Here is a 20,891-nt window from a genome sequence, read left to right as displayed (position 1 = left end):
GTGGGGCCCCCATCTCTGCTTTTGTCAGGCTGTTTCCCGTAAGAAAAGCTCCCCTGATAACCTTGTGTTTTTACTACTCCCTTTAGGAGTGTTTTGATACTTAAGCTTGGGATGGGCAGGACTTGCTAGGAACAAGGAATGATTTGACCTGATAATCAGATAGTTGTGCGGCTGAGTTTCTGGTGTTCCTACTGCTTCTGCCCACAATGTGATCTTAGATGTCCCACCTGTCTCTGGGCTTGTTTTCCCACTGATAGTAAGAGAAGACTGGCCATACATGTTCCTTAGTGTGTTTTGTTTCCAGCAGCCTGAGTACCTTCAGAGTGCTTCTGGGACCTGTGCTGCCCTCCTTCTGCCTGGACAGTCCCTCTGGTCTTTTCTTCTGACTCCTCTCTTTGTATTTCTGCCCTACTCGTGCTAAATGATCCATCAAAGCACTCTCCCCTCCAGGCTTTCGTGTCTACTCTCCCTCTTTCTAGGATGCCCCTCCTCCCCACTTCATGGGGTTAAGTCTGCCATCCTTGCCTGAATATTCACTACTCCAGAAAGTGCCCCTCCAGTGAATTCCCTCTGCTCTTCTCACACCAGGTTGCAATGGTGGATTTGAGGGGGGGGCATGGTCGCCTCAGCTATGATTCCTCTTGGTACCCCTGTGCCTGTCATGGATCTGAACACCAGGCAGAGAAAATGAGCAGGTCTGGCAGGAAGCAGAGCAGGCATGGGTAGAGAAGAAGACATTTATGGAATGACAGAGCCATATTTTATTTTCTAGAAAAAGAAAATTTTCTGGGACTCTGACTGCCTCCCCTGCCTGCCCCTGTGCCTCTTCCCTCTCTTCTCCTATTTCTGTTTTCCTGAGCTCCAGGGGGATCTAGGAATGTTGAGTCATTTGAAGGGCCTGCATGAAGGAGTGGGGGCAGTGGGGTGGGGTCATATCTCACAGGCTGGACAGCAGCACCTCTTGCCCCTCTTAACTATGTGGCCAATGTATCACTGGGTGCTCCTGGCCACTTGTTGCCACTGTGTTGTGCTGGTCTCACCCTAGCTTTGCCAGGAAGGCCTAGCAGAAGGATCAGGGCCTTGGGGAGAGGGAGGCTTCTTTTGGAGGGACATAGAGTAGAAGGGACCCTGGCCCTAGATTAGGGCTCAAGTTAAGCTCTGCCTCTGATTTGTTGGGTGGCTTTGAGCAAATCCCTGTCCTCTCTGGGCCTCAGTCTCCTGTACATTGAGAAGGTCAGAAAGGATGATCTTTAAAACACTTTTGAACTCAAAAAGGAAGTCCTGTGACTCATATACAGGAAGGCAGGGTAGAGACAGAAGCCATCCTATGGCAAAATGACAAACACTGCAGGGATTTACTCATCCTGCAGTTGTTCTGGAAATGGGTTGCCACAGATAGGGGTGGAGTTCAGCACAATTCCAGCAATCTGGACAGAAGGATCTGGAGGTAGCCACATACTGGCCAGGGTAGCAACACGTGGCACACCACCATGCCTGGGAAATGGGCCTGTGTCTGCTGCTAACAGGGCACCATCATTGTCACCCCAGGCCTGCATGTGTGTGTGAATACACATGAAGATGTACACGCAGGTGAGTGGGCAGGTATGCCTGTGATTGTGTGCCTGCATATGAATGTACGCCACGGCACGCATGTGAAAATGTGTGTGGTATGGGAATGAATAGATGAATGAATGAAAAGTATACACATGTATATTGAGGACAAAGCATTTTGTTTAGCTCAGCTATTTCAGGCAAACCAAGACCTTGTGTTCCTTTGTTTATTTTCACATGAGTGTGTGTGGGCACACACAAGTGCGCTAACACACACACACAGACACACACACATAGCTTCATGGAGTCAGCTTTAAGAAACTTTCCTGCCTAATACACCTCCACTCCATGCCTATGATCAACCTCATTCTTTTTTTTTTTTTTAATAGTTTATTGTCAAATCAGTTTCCACATAACACTCAGTGCTCATCCCCACAAGTGTCCTCCTCCATGCCCATCCCCCCCTCCCCCCACATCCATCAGTCCTCAGTTTTTGTCAGCATTCAAGAGTCTCTCATGGTTTGCCTCTCTCCCTTTCCCCCACCATTTCCGCCCTTCTTCTCCCCCTTGTTCCTCCGTCAAGTTCCTCCTAATCCTCCTATACGTGCAAACATATGATATTTGTCCTTCTCTGCCTGACTTATTTCGCTCAGCAGAACACCCTCAAGGTCCATCCATGTTGCTACACATGGCCAGATTTCATTGTTTCTCATTGCCATGTAGTATTCCATGGTATAGATAAACCACATCTTCTTGATCCATTCATCTGTTGATGGACACTTAGGCTCTTTCCATGTTTTAGCTATTGTGGAGAGTGCTGCTATGAACATTGGGGTACATGTGCTCCTATGCCTCAGCATTTCTGTATCCCTTGGGTAAATTCCTAGCAGTGCTATTGCTGGGTCATAGGGGAGTTCTATTGTTAGTTTCCTGAGGAACCTCCACACTGTTTTCCAGATGGGCTGTACCAGTTTACATTCCCACCAACAGTGTAGGAGGGTGCCCGTTTCTCCACATCCTCGCCAGCATCTAGAGTTCTCTGATTTGCTCATTTTAGCCACTCTGACTGGCGTGAGGTGGTATCTCAGTGTGGTTTTGATTTGTATTTCCCTGATGAGGAGGGATGCTGAACATCGTTTCATGTGTCTGTTGGCCATCTGGATGTCCTCTTTGGAGAAGTGTCTGTTCATATCTTCTGCCCATTTCTTCACTGGGTTGTTTGTGTTTCGGGCGTGTAGTTTGATGAGTTCCTTATATATTCTGGATATTAACCCTTTATCTGATATGTCATTTGCAACTATCTTTTCCCATTCCGTTGGTTGCCTATTAATTTTCTGGGTTGTTTCCTTGGCTGTGCAGAAGCTCGATCAACCTCATTCTTAAACCCCTTTCCTTGAACAATGCTTCTCAAATTTTAATGTGCATAAGAACCATGTGGGAACCTTGCTAAAATGCAGATTCTGATTTAGCAAGTCTGGGTTAGGAACCAAGGGTAACTCTGATATGAATTCAAGGGTCTGATTTGGGCCACAGATGACAGTGGAGTCATTTGATTTGGCCTTTCAGGTTTCACAGATTATCTTTGGCCTTTTCCTAAAGCAGTGGACTTCAGCTCCATTCAGGGATGGAGTGTCTGGACATCATCGTACCTTTTGTAGTTCACTGGGAAATCTCAATACATTCAAGTTCACTATGCAAAGGAGAACCAGAAACAGTTTACCTGAGGGAAACATGGCTCTTTTCTGTGTACAAAATATAGTGAGAACCATATGCTTATGGAAAAATTGTTGAAGTTGCAATTTTATTCTCTTTCTTATTAATATTCATTTCACCATTTGCCATTTATTCACTTATTTTAAAAAATAGACAAGCAGTTGCAAACACTAGAGTTTTTAGGGAAATGTATCAAATAAAAAATTTAAATTCAGAAAATTCTCTCTGTGAATTTAATGTTATTATTTAGAAATTGAGAAATGCCTGGTGTCATTGTGTGAGATGACCCCATCCAATTCCCATAGCACTAGAGTTGGAGAATTTTCCAGCTGTCTTATTCTCTCTGATTCTAGAAACAAGTGTAACCCAAATTTCCTGGTTCTCACTCACTGTTGGTTCAAAGGAGGATATATTAACAATAATAACTTAAATTCTGCTAGGTCATCAGCCTCCTTTCATATTCACACCAGGTTGTTCCTTGAGAGTCTCCCACATGTGTTCACACAATGGGATGCAAATAGAGGTGGCGTATAAACTTTAGGGAAATGACTTTTTAAGTAGGAAGAAATACTACTTTTCCTTACATCCTGCTTGCTGGAATGTAGCTGTAATGGCTGGAGGCTTTGCAGCCATGTTTAACCATAAGTTGACTGTTGGAATGGATGCTAGAGTGTGGGATAGAGGGAACATGGGTCTATGATTTTGTGGTATGCCATACTGGCCCAGTATTTCCTATTGTTGGACTTCTCTAAAGTTAGAGAATAAATTTTTATCTTTTTTTAAATGTTTATTTTTGAGAGAGACAGAGAGACAGACCATGAGCAGGGGAAGGGCAGAGAGAGAGAGAATCCACAGCAGGTTCCAGACTCTGAGCTGTCAGCACAGAACCCGACATGGGGCTTGAACTCACATACCGTGAGATCATGACCTGAGCCGAAGTTGGTCACCCTACTGACCGAGCCACCCAGGTGCCCCAATAAATTTTTATTTTGCTTAAGTCCCTATTACTTAGGGTTTTTCTTTTCTTCAAAGTGAACCCTACCTCAACCAATGGTGATGCCAAAATAGAACTGTGTCCTCCTCAGTCTTCCTGTCCAAAGCCTTGCTGTGTCTATTCTGAAGTGAGGACAATGTGCTCCTTCCTAATTCTGCTGCCACTATTTTGCTTGGGTTCCACAGCAAAAGATCTCCAGCTTTCTTTCTCCTTGTGTTCTTTTTCTCTCCTAACAATGCATTATTCCAGGGCTTCTCATACTTTAATTTACAGACACATCACTGGGGAGCTTGTGAAAATGCAGAGTCTGATTCCGTAGGTCTGGCAATGGGGCTGGAGAGTCTGCATTTCTAACGAGTTTTCAGTTGGTATTGCAGGGACTGGCCCAGACGATAATTTGAGTACTAAGGTGTTGGAAGGCTCAGCTGTGAGCTTCTTGCAGGCATGGACCATGTGGAAATCTCACCTGTTTCCACAACACTTTGTACACAGTAGATGCTCAGTGTATGCAGGATGAGTGACTGAATAATAAGCAGTTAGTATGCAAGATGCCAAGAAGTCCTGCAGAAAGGAAACTGCTACTATTTACTATTCATATCTCAAATTTATTTTCACTGGAACCCTATTTTCAGAAATACCTATTAACATTCTGCAGAAATAGTGCTCAGAGAAACCCACTTTGGCAGCTCCTAATTTACGATGGGGTCTTCGTCAACCCTGTAACCAGAGTGAGCCAATCTCCATATGGAAGTCTCAAATCCAGTATTCTGTTTGGGTGTCTGCTTCAGCAATTAAGAGAAATTGTTTCAGCTCAGACTCCCTGTACCCTGGAGGGCCTGCAAACTCCTTGAGGGGACATATTTGAATACATTAAAATACAGGAGCGGGTGCTATTGCTAAGTTGTTCATTTCTCCTCTTCCCCTGGCAGTGCTCAACAAGCCTATGACCCCCTCAGGGCAACAGGAACCCAGCCTGTCTGTCAATTAACATGTTCCTGTGGATTTGTTCAAATGTCTTTGTTCCTAAGGCTCAGGCTAGGAGGACAAGCTGGGGAGGAAGAGGAAAGGGGGTGGGGAGTTTGAAGCTGGGGAAAAGACTGAGCTCCCCTCCAGGGACAATGTTGACTAGGTGAAGCCCTGGAGCTTTTTCCTGTAAAAGGAGCCTCCTGGGCTCAGGAAGGTCTGCCTTTTCCAGCTTCAAGGCAAGAGGAAGGAAGCTGGGAGTTGGGGCTTTGTCATTCCTCTCTGGGAGCACTCTCGTGTCTTCTCAGGAATCCTTTGAGTGGTCTGCAGCCCCCAAATTGTTGAATTCACAGGATCAAGTCATAGTGTCTATGTGGGCTGCATCCCTGGAGCTAGAAGATGGGCACCAGGTCCTTTGTCCTAATATGGGTCTTCATGTGAACTCTGGATCAACAGTGGAAATCCTACTCAACATTGTGTTACATATGTCAGAATATATGGCCCCTATGAAATAAAGGCAGAAAGCCATAAGGAGTAGAGGGACAGACATTGTTTAAAAAGCCACAGAATGAGACTTAAAAAAAAAAAAAAGATCAAATGAAAAGGGAATTAATGAGAAAAGGAAACACTGTAAGAGAAACTAAAAATGTAATCACAGAATTAAAATTCACCATTAATCCCTTGGTGAGATTAAAGAATAGAATTGGTGCTGTAAAATATTAAATCAGTGCTATAGAGGTCAAGGTCAAAATATCTCATCAAAAATTCAGGGAGAAGGGGAAATTAAAATGACAAGAAGAAAGTCTGTAGGTATGGAGACCAGAGAGTAAAGCAACGTTGTGCAGACACTCCATGATCCTGAGGGTGATACCAGATGGAGCCCTTGTCCAATAGATGAAGGAACACCACCACACAATCCAAGGAGTGCCACTTGGAAAAGATCAATATGTGCCAAGCAAAAATCAGACCTATACCTGACACCTCACAAAAATGTTTGAAGAATTGGGAATCTTAAAATTTTTCAAGTATACACACAGACTAAAGAGGAAACCTTACAAAGGAAGAGAAATCAGACTGGCTTCAAACTCTTGTTGCCCTTGATTTCAACAGAGAATGTCTACAGAGTTTTCAGAAGAAAAAAGAAAAAGATTGTGAACCAATGATTCAATGCTCCACAAAGGTACATTTAATGTTTGAAGTCTCAAGAAAGATTCCTTCAAATATGCAAGGGTTTAAAAACATACCACCGTGTGCCTTTCTGAATAAGGAACGTGGAGAAGTGTTCAAGATTGTCACAAGACGAAGCAAAGTTAGGAACTGAGTGGGAAGCCCTTGTACCGAAGGACCGGGTGGCAGGTGCCTGTTAAATAGAGAAGAATCTTAAAAGTTGTAGAAATGGTCCAAAACAATGAAAAGTTAAAAAATATTCTCAAAGAAGAGGCAAGGAGGAGTCAGGAAGTACTGATTTACTCTTGAATGATAGGAAAAATGTGAATTAAAAAATACTTTAGGGGCACCTGGGTGGCTCAGTCGGTCAAGCGGCCGACTTTGGCTCAGGTCATGATCTCGCAGTCCGTGGGTTCGAGCCCTGCGTCGGGCTCTGTGCTGACAGCTCAGAGTCTGGAGCCTGTTTCAGAGTCTGTGTCTCCCTCTCTCTCTGACCCTCCCCCACTCATACTCTGTCTCCCTCTGTCTCAAAAATAAAATAAATGTTAAAAAATTTTTTTTTAAAATACTTTAAAATTGAAATATAACTATTTGTTGATTTATAGGCAGAACATATATATTATATACTAATATATGTAATAAAGTACATTATAATATGTAATACATAGTTACATTGTATGTAATATACACCATATATATACACATAATATGTATGTATATATACACAAACACATATTCTTTCTTTAGATAAGATAAAAAGCAAAAAGAACATGGTCAACACATCATACAGCAAGCTCTAGAGAGAGCAATAAAATGAAAATTATCTGTAGGTGATAGAATGCTAAAAATATATAGCAACAATTATTGTAAATTAGTTACATTTCTTTAAGACAAAAATTCTTAGATTGTGTGCTGTCTACAAGACAAATTTTCAAAACAAAGTAAAAAGGGAATGTAAAATAAGATCCAGCAATTTCATTTCTAGTTTTTACCTAAAGGAATTGAAAGCCGGACTAAAGCAGATATTTGTACACGAATGTTCATAGCTGCATTTTTCATAAGAGTCAGAAAGTGGAAAAAACACCAGTGTCCATCAATAAATACATGAATGAGTAAACAAAATGTAGGATATATATATATATATGATGGACTACTATTTAGTCATAAAAAGGAATGAAATTCTAGCACATGCTACAACATGGATGAACCTTTAAGACCTTATGCTAAATAAAAGAAGCCAGATAAATATTGTATGATTCTAGAATAAGCAAATTCATAGAAACACAAAGTAAATTAGAGGTTATCAGGGACTAGAGGTTACAGAGTTTCTGTTTGGGTTAATTAAAATGTTTTGGAAATAGGGGCACCTGGGTGGCTCAGTCGGTTAAGCATCTGACTTCAGCTCAAGTCATGATCTCATGGTTCATGGGTTCAAGCCCCTCGTTGGACTCTGTGCTGAGAGCTCAGAGCCTGGAGCCTGCTTCAGATTCTGTCCCCCTCCCTCTTTGCCCTTCCCCCACTTGCACTCTGTCTCTGTTTCTCAAGAATGAATAAACGTTAAAAAAATTTTAAACATTTTGGAAATAATGGTAATGGTTGTACAACCCTGTGAATGTAATTAATGCCATTGAATTATATGCTTAAAAATGGTGAAAGTGGCATATTTTACAATTAAAATATAAAAGAAGGTAAATGGATGGGCAAGATTATATCAAGCACATACAAACATAAAGAAAGCAGGATCCCAAATCTTAATTTCAGGCTAAACAGGATTCCAAGCCAAACAGGTTAAATGTGACCAAGAGGTTTAACTGTGATAGAGGGTACAGTTTCTTTGAATATATAACTATCATAAATCTTTATGTAATAAAAACACAGCATCAAAATATATAAAGCAATGTGCACGCGTGCACACACACACACACGCACACATACATCATTTATTATTAACTAGGGAAAAGATAACAGGCTTACCTAATTAAGTAAGAGACAGCTACCTTTTTCCATCTCCCCTCTCTTTGCCCCAACCCAGGAGAGAAAACACAGAAGAGTTGGGTATGTGAGGAGCAGACCCTTACTACCATCCCTCCACACTTATCAGAATCAGGATATTAGCATCAGTACATTATTACCATCTCATCTTCAGGTCCTACTCACATTTCACAGAATATCCCTTATAGCAAAAGGAATCAGTGCAGCATCATGTGTTACTTTTAGTGAAAGTTTCTTGTCTCTTTATTCTCCTTCATTTTGGAACAGTTTCTTAGTCCTTCCTTGACTTCCATAGCTGACATTTTTGATGATTGTGGGTCAGTTATTTTGTATAATATCTTGGGGGCTATCTGATGTTTTTTCATATTTAGATTCAGGTTATGCCTTTTAGATAGCAACTCACAGGAACAATGCTGTGATCTTCTCATTGCTGTCTTTCAGGTGGCTTGGGATTTTGATTTGACCCATTATTCATGATGTTCATGTTGATCACGTGGTTAAGGTGGTGTTTGCCAGGCTGTTTCATTGTAATTTGTGATTAATAAGCATTTTGTGGGGAAATACTTTGAGAATGTGGGTCTTAATTAGGGTCTGCATTGAGGCTGAATGTGATAGAAATGGGAGGACATGCACTGAAGGAGCTTTTTTCTTAATCCCTTTTTACCCTTTGCATGGAACAATTTAGATAGAAACCTCCATTTGAGTTACCACTAAGGAGAAGACAAAAACCTCTTAGATCACCACTGGCTATTAAAAACATCATTTGATGATTCTACTCACCTTATTCTACTCATCCAACAGTGGCTGAATTCTTGTGTTAGATAAACTCTTTCCTCTTGTAGTTGACATTCATAGGACTTAAGGTTGGCAGGACCCAGGCTTCCTCCTAATGGCGCGGGGAAGTGGAGCAAGGACAAGGGTCACCAGGAGCTCATGTTCCTCAGCGAGTCTCCATTCCAATCAGGAACAAAGAAAAGAAAGAAATTCCAGCTCTGAAGTTCCTGGTGGTTGTTCCCAGTGCAGGGAAACTACTGGGGTCTGGGGGCCTACAGCACAGCCAGGACCCCGAAGAAGCCCATTACTGAGAATTCCAAAAGAAGCATAACATCAGAGTCCTTTTCTAACAAAGGGCCCTTTTACTACCACAGGGATTTACCTGCAGACAAGGTTATTGTTTTGTATAGAAATAGTCCATCCTTTTGTCTCCCTTCCTTGTTCCTAGAACAGAACAAAGTAAGTTCTTTCTGGAGAGAGGAGGACAGGAAGAGGAAGCCTGTGACCTGGGGAAGGAGCGGTCTTCATGCTTGAGTGTCCTGGTAGTTATCTCCTTCTCCTATACTTCTGAGGACTTGATGTGCTTCTTGTCTCGTTGCCATTGATCCAAACCTTCCCATCTGTGCCTGCTGCATGGATCCAATAGCCGTTTTGAATTCAGACATCTCACCTAAGGAACTGCAGATAGGGGCCTTTAATACATTGCCTTTCTTGCATACTCTGTAGTTGGCAGTCTCTCTCTCTCTCTCTCTCTCTCTCAACTTCCCTGTTTCTCTCAATAGGTTTATTGACATAAAATTCACATATAATCCAAGTTATCCACTTAAAGTGTGTACAATCCAGTGGTTTTTAGTAAATTCACAGATAGATGTAACCATCCCCATAGGCAATATTAGAACATTTTTATTCACCTCAAAACAAAAAAACCCTGTGTCCTTTAGCTATCATTCCTCTTTTCCCCTCATCCGTCTGTCTGCTAGCCCTAATCTACCACTAACCTACTCTTTGTTGCTATAGATTTCTCTATTCTGGACTTTTATATGAATGGAATTATATAGTATGTGGTCTTTTGGGACTGGTTTATTTCACTTAGTATAATGTTTTCAAGGATTGTCTTTGTTGCAAGCATGTGGCAGTACTTCCTTTCTTCATTACTTCTCTGGAAGGTGGTGAGCAGGCCAAATGCGGCTCCATGGAGTGGAGACCTCCAAGTCCAGGCTCCAGTGAATGTTGTTGCTTTGTTTCCAGCCAGAGCATGGCTTATTCCAGAGCACTTCACTTCCTTCCTCCTTAGGTGGTTGGTGAACTAGAGACCTGCAACTTCTGGTAACTTCCTGCTGGCCTTTTGTGGATTGTCTTTGTACTGTATAGATAGGGACCTGCTCAAGGCCACAGTCACCACTTTGTTCTTGACAAGAGACATCTGCTGTTTCCAGGCTTTCTGGATGCCCTTCACCTGCTGTCATTCGTGCTGCTTATGGAGAGGATCAGAAGATATTTGTAGGNTGTAAAAAAAAAAAAAAGAAGAAGATATTTGTAGGTATCTGCACATTTCTCAAGCTTTTCTGTTGGGTTCTATCTGAGTTCTAGATTTTTCTTAGCAGTCTCTTAGGTGAGGAAATGTTCTAGTCATGCTTGGACCTGCACATGTGCCCATGCTGTAACCAGCGTTTTAAACCAATAGTAGATTGGCTTGGACTTTTTAGTAACTGAGCAGAAAGCCCTATAGTCTGTTTCAATTTCATTATGGGGCAGGAAGGAAAGATTTAATAGAATTTGTTTGAAAGTAAGCAACTGGACCAAAACATAAAGCCTTTTTATGTTTATACCCTGCTGGTTTTAGACTATTCAATAAACTGGCTACACACTCAAGAACATAGAGGCAGGGCACCTGGATGGTTCAATCGGTTAAGTGCTTGACTTCAGCTCAGGTCATGATCTCACAGTCTGTGAGTTTGAACCCTGCGTCGGGCTCTCTGCTGTCAGTGTGGAGCCTGCTTTGGATCCTCTGTCCCCCTCTCTCTCTGTTCCTCCCCTACTCATGCTCATGTGTGTACACATTCTCTCTGTCTCTCTCTCTCAAAAATAAACATCAACAGAAAAAAAGGTGGGGGGGGAAGAAGAGCATAGAGGCAAAAGTCCCACATGAAATAGTGTTCAATCCAGGAGTATGTTAAAAGAGAAATACATTTTGTATGAACAAGTTGGTTTCATTTCAGGAATGTAAAGATGGCTCAGATTAGTAAACTCATTAATATAATACACCACAGCAATAGGCCAAAAGAAAGATTTTGGCAGGAGTACAGGTGCCTGTTCGCACAAGGCATTTTTACTCCCCTAACCCAGGTGCCAAACAGGAACCTATAGGACAAGGTCAATGTCTGGGGTGGCTAGTGATGCTAATTTGAGAGAATTATTCTCAAAGAAGACATTTAGTTTTGGGATGGTGACAAGTGTGCTTCATGCGACTAAAAAGCCACATTGCTTCATTCTGTAGCAGCAGCAGAAGTTCAGCCCTGGGGGAACAATTTCTTGAATGTGTCAGAGTCTTGAAGTTCAAGGTGACAAGACTTCCATTTGAGAAACTCTTCAGGCTCCATCTGTAATTCTCAATGGGGTCTATCAAGGTGCTGCAAAGACCTAGAAAGGGAAATTGCTAAAAATTGGAGCAGTAAAAAAAAATGTAGTTCAATGAAAGTGAGACCAGATATTCTCAGCTCATCAGAGCAAACATTGGACTCGGCTTCTAAATATCTCAAGACCACAAATAAGTTTGTTGTTTGATTCTTCAAGATGGCTCTCAGTCATGTATTTTTTTAAACAATCCTATTGAGATACAATTTACTTACAATATCACCAATTTGAAGCATACACTTCAATGGGTTTTGACAAATGTTTTCAGCTATACAACCACCATCACAATCAAGATATAGAACTTTTCCATTGCCTAGAAGTTTCCTTGTATTTTTTACAGCCAGTTCCCTTTACACACACTCAGTCACAGGCAGCTGCTGATTTGTCTTCTAGATGTGTGTACTGTGGGTCTCTGGACCTCCCTCTGCATGACTCCCTCATCTTTGGCTTTCTAATACTGCAGATTCTAGTTGTCTCTGCCTCCTTGAACTCTGGTCTGTTCCTCAACTCCGTAGGTTGGCTGGGCTCAGTGTGGGTCCTCCTCCCTGATGTGGCCTGGGAAATCCCTCTAGCAGTCAGGTAGGACAGCCATAGATCACCTCTGGTTTTTCCTGTAATCACAGTTCTGTTTTTCCTGAGTGCAATATCTGTAAATGATACTTTATTCATTTTGGTGGTTTTTAGTTGTTTAGGCTAGGAGGGCAGTTTCTATAGCAGTTAATCCTTTTTTTGAGAGAGAAAGAGAGAGATTCCTAGGCAGGCTCCATATTCAGCGTGGAGCCCAACTCAAGGGTTGATCCCATGACCCTCGGATCATGACCTGAGCTGAAATCAAGAATGAGATACTCAGCTGACTGAGCCTCCCAGGAGCCCCTGTGGCAGTTAATCTTTATGAACAGAAATAGAAGTGTTCTCATTCATAGTTTGCTATTTGCCTGATGATCTCATATTACCTGGAGTCCCCAGAAGAAAACACTTCAGGTACATGGAGGTTGGTGGCCACTCCCTTGAGGGAGGTGGTACAGTAACCCATTGCTTTCTCAAGGCATGAAGAAATATATGAATACCTTTTAATGATAATAATTCACTTTGAAATAATTTCAGATTCAGCGAAAAGTTGCAAGACCAGTTGTACAAAGAGCTCCCATTGTTGTCAACTTTGCCCCAGCAAAGTCTCTGTTCTGTCTCTGGTCCAGGACCAATCCAGGCCAACATGGTTCTTTAGTCTCCTTCAATCTAGAGCAGCATGCCCCCCCACCCCCACCCCCCGTCTTTCCTATTCATGTAAGTCTCTGACAGTTTTACAGGGGACAGACCTTTAATTCTGGGGTGGATTCCTTCGTCTGAGATGGTCTGATTCTACTTCTGTCCACACTCAGGCCCTTTGCCCTACAGAATAACAACAATATAATAATAGCTATCATTTAATGAGCATTTATGTGCCAGGCGCATACTAGGCACTTTACACATCTTAACATAATTCTTAAATGCTGTGCATTAGTTACCATTATTATTCCCTTTTACAGATGAGGAAACCGTATTTGTGGTAATAGTTTTGGAGCAGGACACATTAGATCCACCTATTCAGATCCACCTTCATGATACTAAAAATGTTTTATAGTTAGTGCAAAAAAAAAAACAAACAACCCTATAAAAGATATTAGCCAAGGAAGAGTTAAAAGCAGTCAACAGAAGTGGTTTGGATTTTTCTTTTGCAGCTCAAATGATTCTGTTTGTGGCAACTAATGACCCAGAAGTTCCATTTGATGCTTTAGTAGATAATGCACCTTAAAATCTGCAACCATTTTAAATTGGGTCAAAGACACTTATTTAAAGCCACCAAAGTTGTCAAAAATACACTCCACTAAACCTCATTATTTCTACCCCTCTTCAGGTCATGAAAGGAAAATGAAAAGTAATGACTAAAAATGTCAACCCAGTCAAAGCCATATGAAAATTTGCCAGTGTGAGGACCAACCCCAAAGAGACCTAGAATATGATCTCAATGTATAAAGGAAAAACCTACCACAGGCATTATTAAAATATGAGAACTAATGAAACAATTTTGATATTGGCCAAAAATTATGAGACTAGAATATTTTCGAATACCCCTGAGAAAGACCATACTTTTCGCATGTATTAATTATAAATTAAGCACTGTCTATCAGACTGTTTCAATTCTTAATGAGTATTTTTATCTGAGTTCCTTTTTATTAAATCTCCCATGGGAGAGGAATGGTGGATTTACAGATATTTTACTACGGCCCATTTATTATGGGCCATTTGCTATGGTCGTAAATTTTGTGGCTGAATGATGAGTGAGGAAGGAGTGAAGCAAGAAGTGGATGGAGGCTGAGAAACAGGGTGAGATTAAAGCTGGGCTTTCACAGAAAACAAATAGCTCTTACATTTTGATACAGCTCAGAATGAGCTGTAAAAATACCACATTAAAATGGCCTTTGAATGAAAATAGCAACACCAAAATGGACTGCTTCACCCATACACTTATCATAGTGTTCACCTCAGTTCATAGGATTTGTAGCACTCACAGGCATAACACTCACTGTGCTGGCTTTTCCTGAAGACCCTAAAAGCTACAGATTGGAATCCTGAGTTGTGAGGCCAGTGTGCTGAGATCCTGAGCTGGTGAGAGAACTTAACAGACTGCTTGGCATCCAGCTCTCACTGAGGTTGGGTGTTCTCAGTTTATCACTTAGGGAATGACTCTGCTTAAGTGATAAAAACTATTTTTATGTTTTGTTTGTTGTGTGTGTATGTGTGTGCACTCGGTGCAATAAATAGAGATAAACAAAACTTTAATGAAATCTTCAAAAGGCAGTTAAATAGGAGTGGTGGAGTGAGTAGAGGAAATACTAGTGCCTTGTTGGGAATGTGATTCCAAAAGTCACAAGCCTACCTGTTTGGGTTCATTATTTTGGTGGTTCAACAGTGTTTGGGACAGTATGGCAAAAATAGCTGACTTCCCTTTCTTCTTTCCTGAGTTTTTTCTGAGCACATGGCCGCATGGAAGAAAGACTTTATTTCCCAGACTTCCCTGCAACTAGTCACGGCTGTGCAATGAAGTTCTTCCCAATGGGGTATAAGGGATGGGTGCAACTTAGAGGTTGTACCCTTAAAGGGAAGGTGTATGCTCTCCCCTGCCCCTTCCAGCTGGGCCAGGATATGGACGTGTGGTTAGGCATCTTGGGCCAGGCATACAAGAGGACCCCACAATGGCAGAGTATTAAGAAAGAGGAAGCCCGTGCCTCTGACAACTTCACAGCCAGAGCTGCCATACCAGCCTAGACTTTTTTCCCCTTAAGTTTGTTTATTTATTAAAAAAATTTTAGTGTTTTATTTATTTCTGAGAGAGAGAGAGACAGTATGAGCAGGGGAGGGTAAGAGAGAGAGGGAGACACAGAATCTGAAGCAGGCTCCAGGCTCTGAGCTAGCTGTCAGCACAGAACAGGACGCGGGGCTCGAACCCACAAACCGTGAGATCATGACCTGAGCTGAAGTTGGACGCCTAACCAACTGAGCCACCCAGGCGCTCCTGTTTGTTTATTTATTTAGAGAGAATGTGTGTGGGGAGGGGCAGAGAGAGGGAGAGACAGATTCCAAGCAGGCTCTGCACTGTCAGCACAGTACCTGATGTGGGGCTTGAACTCATAAACCATAAGATCACCACCTCATGAGATCATGATCTGGCTGAGTTCAAGAGTCAGACACTTAACCAACTGAGCCACTCAGGCACCCCCAGCCCAGACTTTTATACAAAAGAGAAATAAACTTTTCTTTTGTCTAAGCTATTGTTGGTTACTCTGAGCTTCTAATGCATGCATGTGGATCTGTGTCTTAATGCTGTAGGTAAATCAAGGATTCATTATAACTCCTTCCATGCTCAACTCCATCACCAGACTGGGAATTCCTTATAATGATCTCTCCCTATATTTCCAGCCAGTTCCTCATGGTAGCCCCAGCACTACCCTGGGCCCAGACACAGAATAGGTGCTTGTGAATATTTATTGTATGAATGAATGAACGAATAAATGAATGTGCTGTGATATAAACCAGGCTGTGGTGGGAGCTATGATAGATGTATCAGAAGAACTATGGAGGGAGAGCTGCTTCCCAGTTGGGATTTATGTCAGGAATTTGTTGTGTTCAGCTGCTTGTAACAGAAAACTCAAGAAACAGTGACTTAACCACATAGTGGTTGGTTTTCTTCATATGTTGAAGGTCTGGGGTGTGGGTGTTTTCTGAACTGGGTTTGATGGTTCAGTGGGGTCAGACCTAAGTTTCTACCATTACTTAGCCTCTTCCTCTTGGTCACAAGATGGTAGCCAAACTTGCACTATCATGTCCATGTTTCAGGGAAGCAGGGAGGTCAAAATGGTGAAAGGGAAAGCCAGCCAAGCTTGTGCCTTCTAAAGGGCTCAGGCTGCTCCCAATAATCGCAGGGCCCCAGAACAAGAGTACAAAAGGAGACCAGCTACCATGTGTTTATCTATTTAAAAGCTGTAATTCAAACCAACATACTATTAAATAACATATACATCTTCCTGCCTTGACAAATATACCTTCAAAATGACAAAGTCAAGAATATATGTCAAGCTATAATTTTTATATGGCTAAAACTCAACAAATCACCAAAGACAATTGGATTTAATTATGACTGAATATATCTGGGTATAGTGCTGATGAGCTGGCAAAGTCTGAACGAATAATAAAATCATGGTACACATAATTCACAAATTATTATATATTTACTTCATAAAATTTATTTTTCTTGCTTTCATCTCAGCAAAATTTAATAATTATATGATCAAGATTTTCACAAATTTGGATTCTGTTGACAGTAAAGTTCTGAAGCAGAATTTGGCAAAGTATGACCTGCAGGCCCACTGCCTGTTTTTATAAATAAAGTTTTACTGGCACACAGCTATGCACATTCTTTTACATATTGTCCATGACTGTTTTCATGTTAGAGCACCGGGGCTGAGTAGTTGTGACAGAAACTGAATGGCCCACAAACCTAAAATATTTACTCTCTGTCCCTTTAAGTAAAAGTTTGCCAATACTGATCTAAAAGATTAAAACATGAAATGTAATTATAGTGAAAGTATACAGGATTTGAGTATATTTCCATCCATAAGCATAAGTTAAAAATAAGCCTAAGTTAAAGTGAACATAAAAACCAAAGAATTAAAACCATTTTCTAGAAAAAATATTTTTCTTCTAAAGAAGCCATAATTATCTAACAAATTGAAAGATTAAGTACAAGTTATAACTCATGAATAGTAACACCATTTAAATAAATTTATTTTTGAAAATTTAATTAAACCTTATTAAACATTTCTGTGAAAATAAAACTCAGCATGCTATCATTCAACATCCACATGATTGCCAAGGCACGTGCTTTATATCATGCTTGTGCACATTCTGTCTAGACCTGCATATATGCAGATTTGAGAGTAATATGAAGTGTTGAGTAGCACAACATGTTCTTTAGCTACCCTGTACAACAGCTGTGAATGCCCAGCTAATAGTGAGTACTTGCAGAAAGGGGACGGGAGCTGGAAGAGAAGCAAGAAAATGGATGCTTGGCTCAACAGGGGTATTATATTTTGTCATGTAAGAGTCTAACATTCATTCTATGTTCTGGGAAGGAATTAACAAGGTAACTTCCTTTTTATACCATCTGAGCTCTTCTGCCATTCAGCCCTTCCTGATTACTAATACAAGGACTCAGTCATGTTACTTCAGGCTTCTAGGCCTGTGCTCCCCTAGTCCTCGCCACAACTCCAGAGGTAAGACATGCTTCTCCCCTCTGAGCAGTAAGGAAACCAGAGCTTAGATAGATGAAATGGTTTGCTGAAAGTCATTCAGATGTTAAGTGGGAGAGGTCCTTTTTACGTTCGAATGGGTGAGAGATGGGTTTAGCAAAGAGGCGGTGTGGAGGAGGGGACAGAATTCAACTGGATGTGAGGAGACCTGTGTTAGCCATGGCTCCATACTTGCTGTAGGATTTCAGGCACGTCACCACACCTCTCTGGGCCTCAGTTTCCACATTGGTAAGTGAAAGAATTGTAGCAAAGGGTTTTCAATCTCAATACTCCATGACTCCACGCAAGAATACACACACACACACACACACACACACACACACACAGTAAAACCTTGGATTGCGAATAACTTGTTCTGCAAGACAAGCAAACATTTCTAATAAATTTTAATGAGCAACATCTTGCAATACAAGTAATATGTGACACTGAATGTCACATGATCACAACTGAGCCAATGGTTCTTGAATTTGCTTTGATATATGAGTGCTTTGGATTACAAGCGTGTTTCAGGAATGAATTATGCTTGCAAACCAAAGTTTAAACTCAAGTGATTTATTAAGACTTCAGGAACAACCAAGAAGGCAGGAGGCACCACCCTCCCTCACCCCTTGCCCCTTTATGCTACATTTTGCTTGGGGCCAAACAGGCTGGAGGGAGGCCAACTTTGTCAGCAATGCTGAAGGGAGAAGAGAGTCAAGTAATTAGCTAAGATGTGAAATTAGAGCATGAGAGGGTACAGGGAAAGGGAAGACCCCAGGGGGAGCACAGTATCTTCCCACCTCCAACATCCCTGAGATGCCACCTGGGATGCTTCTTCTAGCTGTGCAATTTTGATGATGAGGTTGGTATCCAGGAAATGACCTGATTTCCTTCTAATACTTGTTCCCAGCAGTCTAGTGGGTTCTTCCCAGCAGACAAAGGACCTGAACTTAACGTCAGGAGTTCCAAATCTACCAACCTGCCTTGTCACTGCCTCTCTGGGCTGCTGGGAGAATTGAAGGTCATATTTTACTCAAGTGGCAAAGAAGATTCCATACAGCTAATGTAGCTTCCATGTATCCAGACCTGAGCCTCGTGCTTTAGTCCCTTGCAACCCCTACTGTGGTCAGTGGCCCAGTAACCTCAGCATCCCCTGGGAGCTCATAATAAATGCAGAATCTGCTGATTCATTTGCACACTCAAGTGTGAGAAGTTCTATTGCAGAAGCCGTAGCTCCTCCCCACAAGACTGAGGACCCACTGAAAGCCAGGCCCCTTCTAAATCTCCCTCTGGCATTCTCCACCTTGGGATTTCCTGCCCAAATGGACCAAACTTGCATTCAGAACCTGAACTGGCCTCTTTTGCAAGACTGTTGCACCTCTGGCCAAAAGCAGTGGTCAAAGAGTGCTGTGAGAGTGGCAAAGAGGCTATTGGGGTGAGGTAGACCTTGGGCATGGGGGCTTGAAAGTCTATACTTGTGTGCACAATACCCTAACAGTGCAGGATGGAGTCATGGGGCAGGAGAGGGTGGAAAGAAAGGGAACAGGTACTGTGGGCTGCAGGACTCCTCTTTTACTTGTTCTTGGTCCTTCAATTGTCAGAGATAGGCCTGTGTGATTTTTATGAAATAATGTTTCTAATTATAGGTTGGGTAGGTATCTATGGCAATCTATGATTCCATTCCATTCTTTTCTTTCTTTTTTTCTTTTTGGTTGTCAAATGATCCTTTATTGAAATATTTTCTTTGTAGATTTTTAAAAAACTTATCTATCTATCTATTTATTTATTTTGAGAGACAGAGTGAACAGGGGGAGGGCAGAGAGAGAGGGAGAGAGAGAATCCCAAACAGGCTCAATGCCCATCTCAGAGCCCAATGTGGGGCTCGATCCCACAACCATGAGTTCATGGCCTGAGCCAAAACCAAGAATTTGGACACTCAACTGACTGAGCCATTGAGGTGCTTTTCCTTTGTAATTTTTAACTAGCAGGGCATACCACTGCACCACTGTTGATGTCATCTATGATGTCATAGGGTGGTGGCCATCAACATTGCAGCCCACGGATTGGGCAGATCCCAGGATTTCCTTAATGGTCCCAAAGAGTTCTCTGGCTGAAGATAGATGCTGCATCTGTTGGACAGTGTCAACAATCTCATCAAAAATGATATTTCTGGAGCACCTGGGTGGTTCAGTCAGTTAAGCATCTGACTTTTGATTTCGGTTCAGGTCATGATCTCACAGTTCGGAATCGAGGCCTGTGTGGGGCTTTGTGTAGACAGCATGGTGCCTGCTTGGGGTTCTCTCTTCCTCTCTCTCTGCCCCTCCCTCACTCATGCACGCACACACACACACACTCTCTCTCTCTCGCTCTCGCTCTCTCAAATAAATAAACATTTTTTAAAAAAAACTTATATTTCTAGTCTACGGCCATACCACCCGATCTCGTCTAAAAAAAATGATATTTCCACTGTGCTTAATGTTTCTTTCTGTCTCCTGGCAGTTCCTTGAGGGCTCTGATAATCAGGGTAGATGCAGAAAGTACCACTTCAATTTGGGCCTATCTGTTCTGAATGGTCAGTTTCACTATAATCCTCAGACCCTTCTAATCACTCGTTGCCTCAGTGATGTCATCACCAAACTTTTTTGGGGACAGACCCAAGGGGCCAATCTTCAGGGCCAAGGCAGACATGGCACCAATTTCCCCACCAGTGCACTTTAGGAATATGACTTTGATCTCCTTGGTATTATACTTAGGCAGCATGGTGGAGGCAACTGGTATCCTAGGTTCTGGATGACTGAAGACAGTTGCAACTTTGCCTCCTCCAAGCCAAAAGCCAAAAGTATGATTCTTCTCTTAAAGTGGGAGTAGGTAAATGTTTCTTAGAGGAAAGTAGAATTGAAGCTGGGCTTTGACGGATGAGTGGGAGTTCAACAGGGAGAGACTGAGGGGGATAGGACATATGAGCAAAGATGTGGAGGAAGGGAGCTGTGAGGCATTTGTAGAGAAAGGTGTGCTTTATGCTGGAGTATCTTCAGGGTCGGGCCAGATCATGTAGGTGAGGGCTTTGGTGACAAGGAGTCCCCCAAGGTAATGAGAAGGGAAGCTGCAAGTAAGGGCAGTATTTTGGGAGGAGTTTCAAATGGAAGTATGGGGAGTAAGCTGGAGGAGGGGAGAATATCAGTGTGAAGACTTGTGTTTGACCTGATTTGAAGCAGAAACAGTGGGAACTAGATGTAGAAGTGGATTCCAGGGACATCAGGCAGATGTCTGCCAGGTCT

At 42.1% G+C, this 20,891-nt stretch overlaps 1 pseudogene; it reads right to left on the bottom strand.

The window, feature by feature from the left end:
* Window positions 1-19,590: 19,590 nt before the first annotated feature.
* On the bottom strand, window positions 19,591-20,373 carry LOC144224988 (large ribosomal subunit protein uL11-like; annotated as a pseudogene).
* Between the last annotated feature and the right edge of the window lie 518 nt (window positions 20,374-20,891).

Source organism: Crocuta crocuta, unplaced genomic scaffold (assembly GCF_008692635.1).
Source record: "Crocuta crocuta isolate KB4526 unplaced genomic scaffold, BGI_CrCroc_1.0 scaffold431, whole genome shotgun sequence".
Lineage (NCBI taxonomy): Eukaryota > Metazoa > Chordata > Mammalia > Carnivora > Hyaenidae > Crocuta > Crocuta crocuta.
The sequence above is the reverse complement of the archived record's forward strand: the minus strand, read 5'-3'. Positions and strand labels throughout refer to the sequence as shown.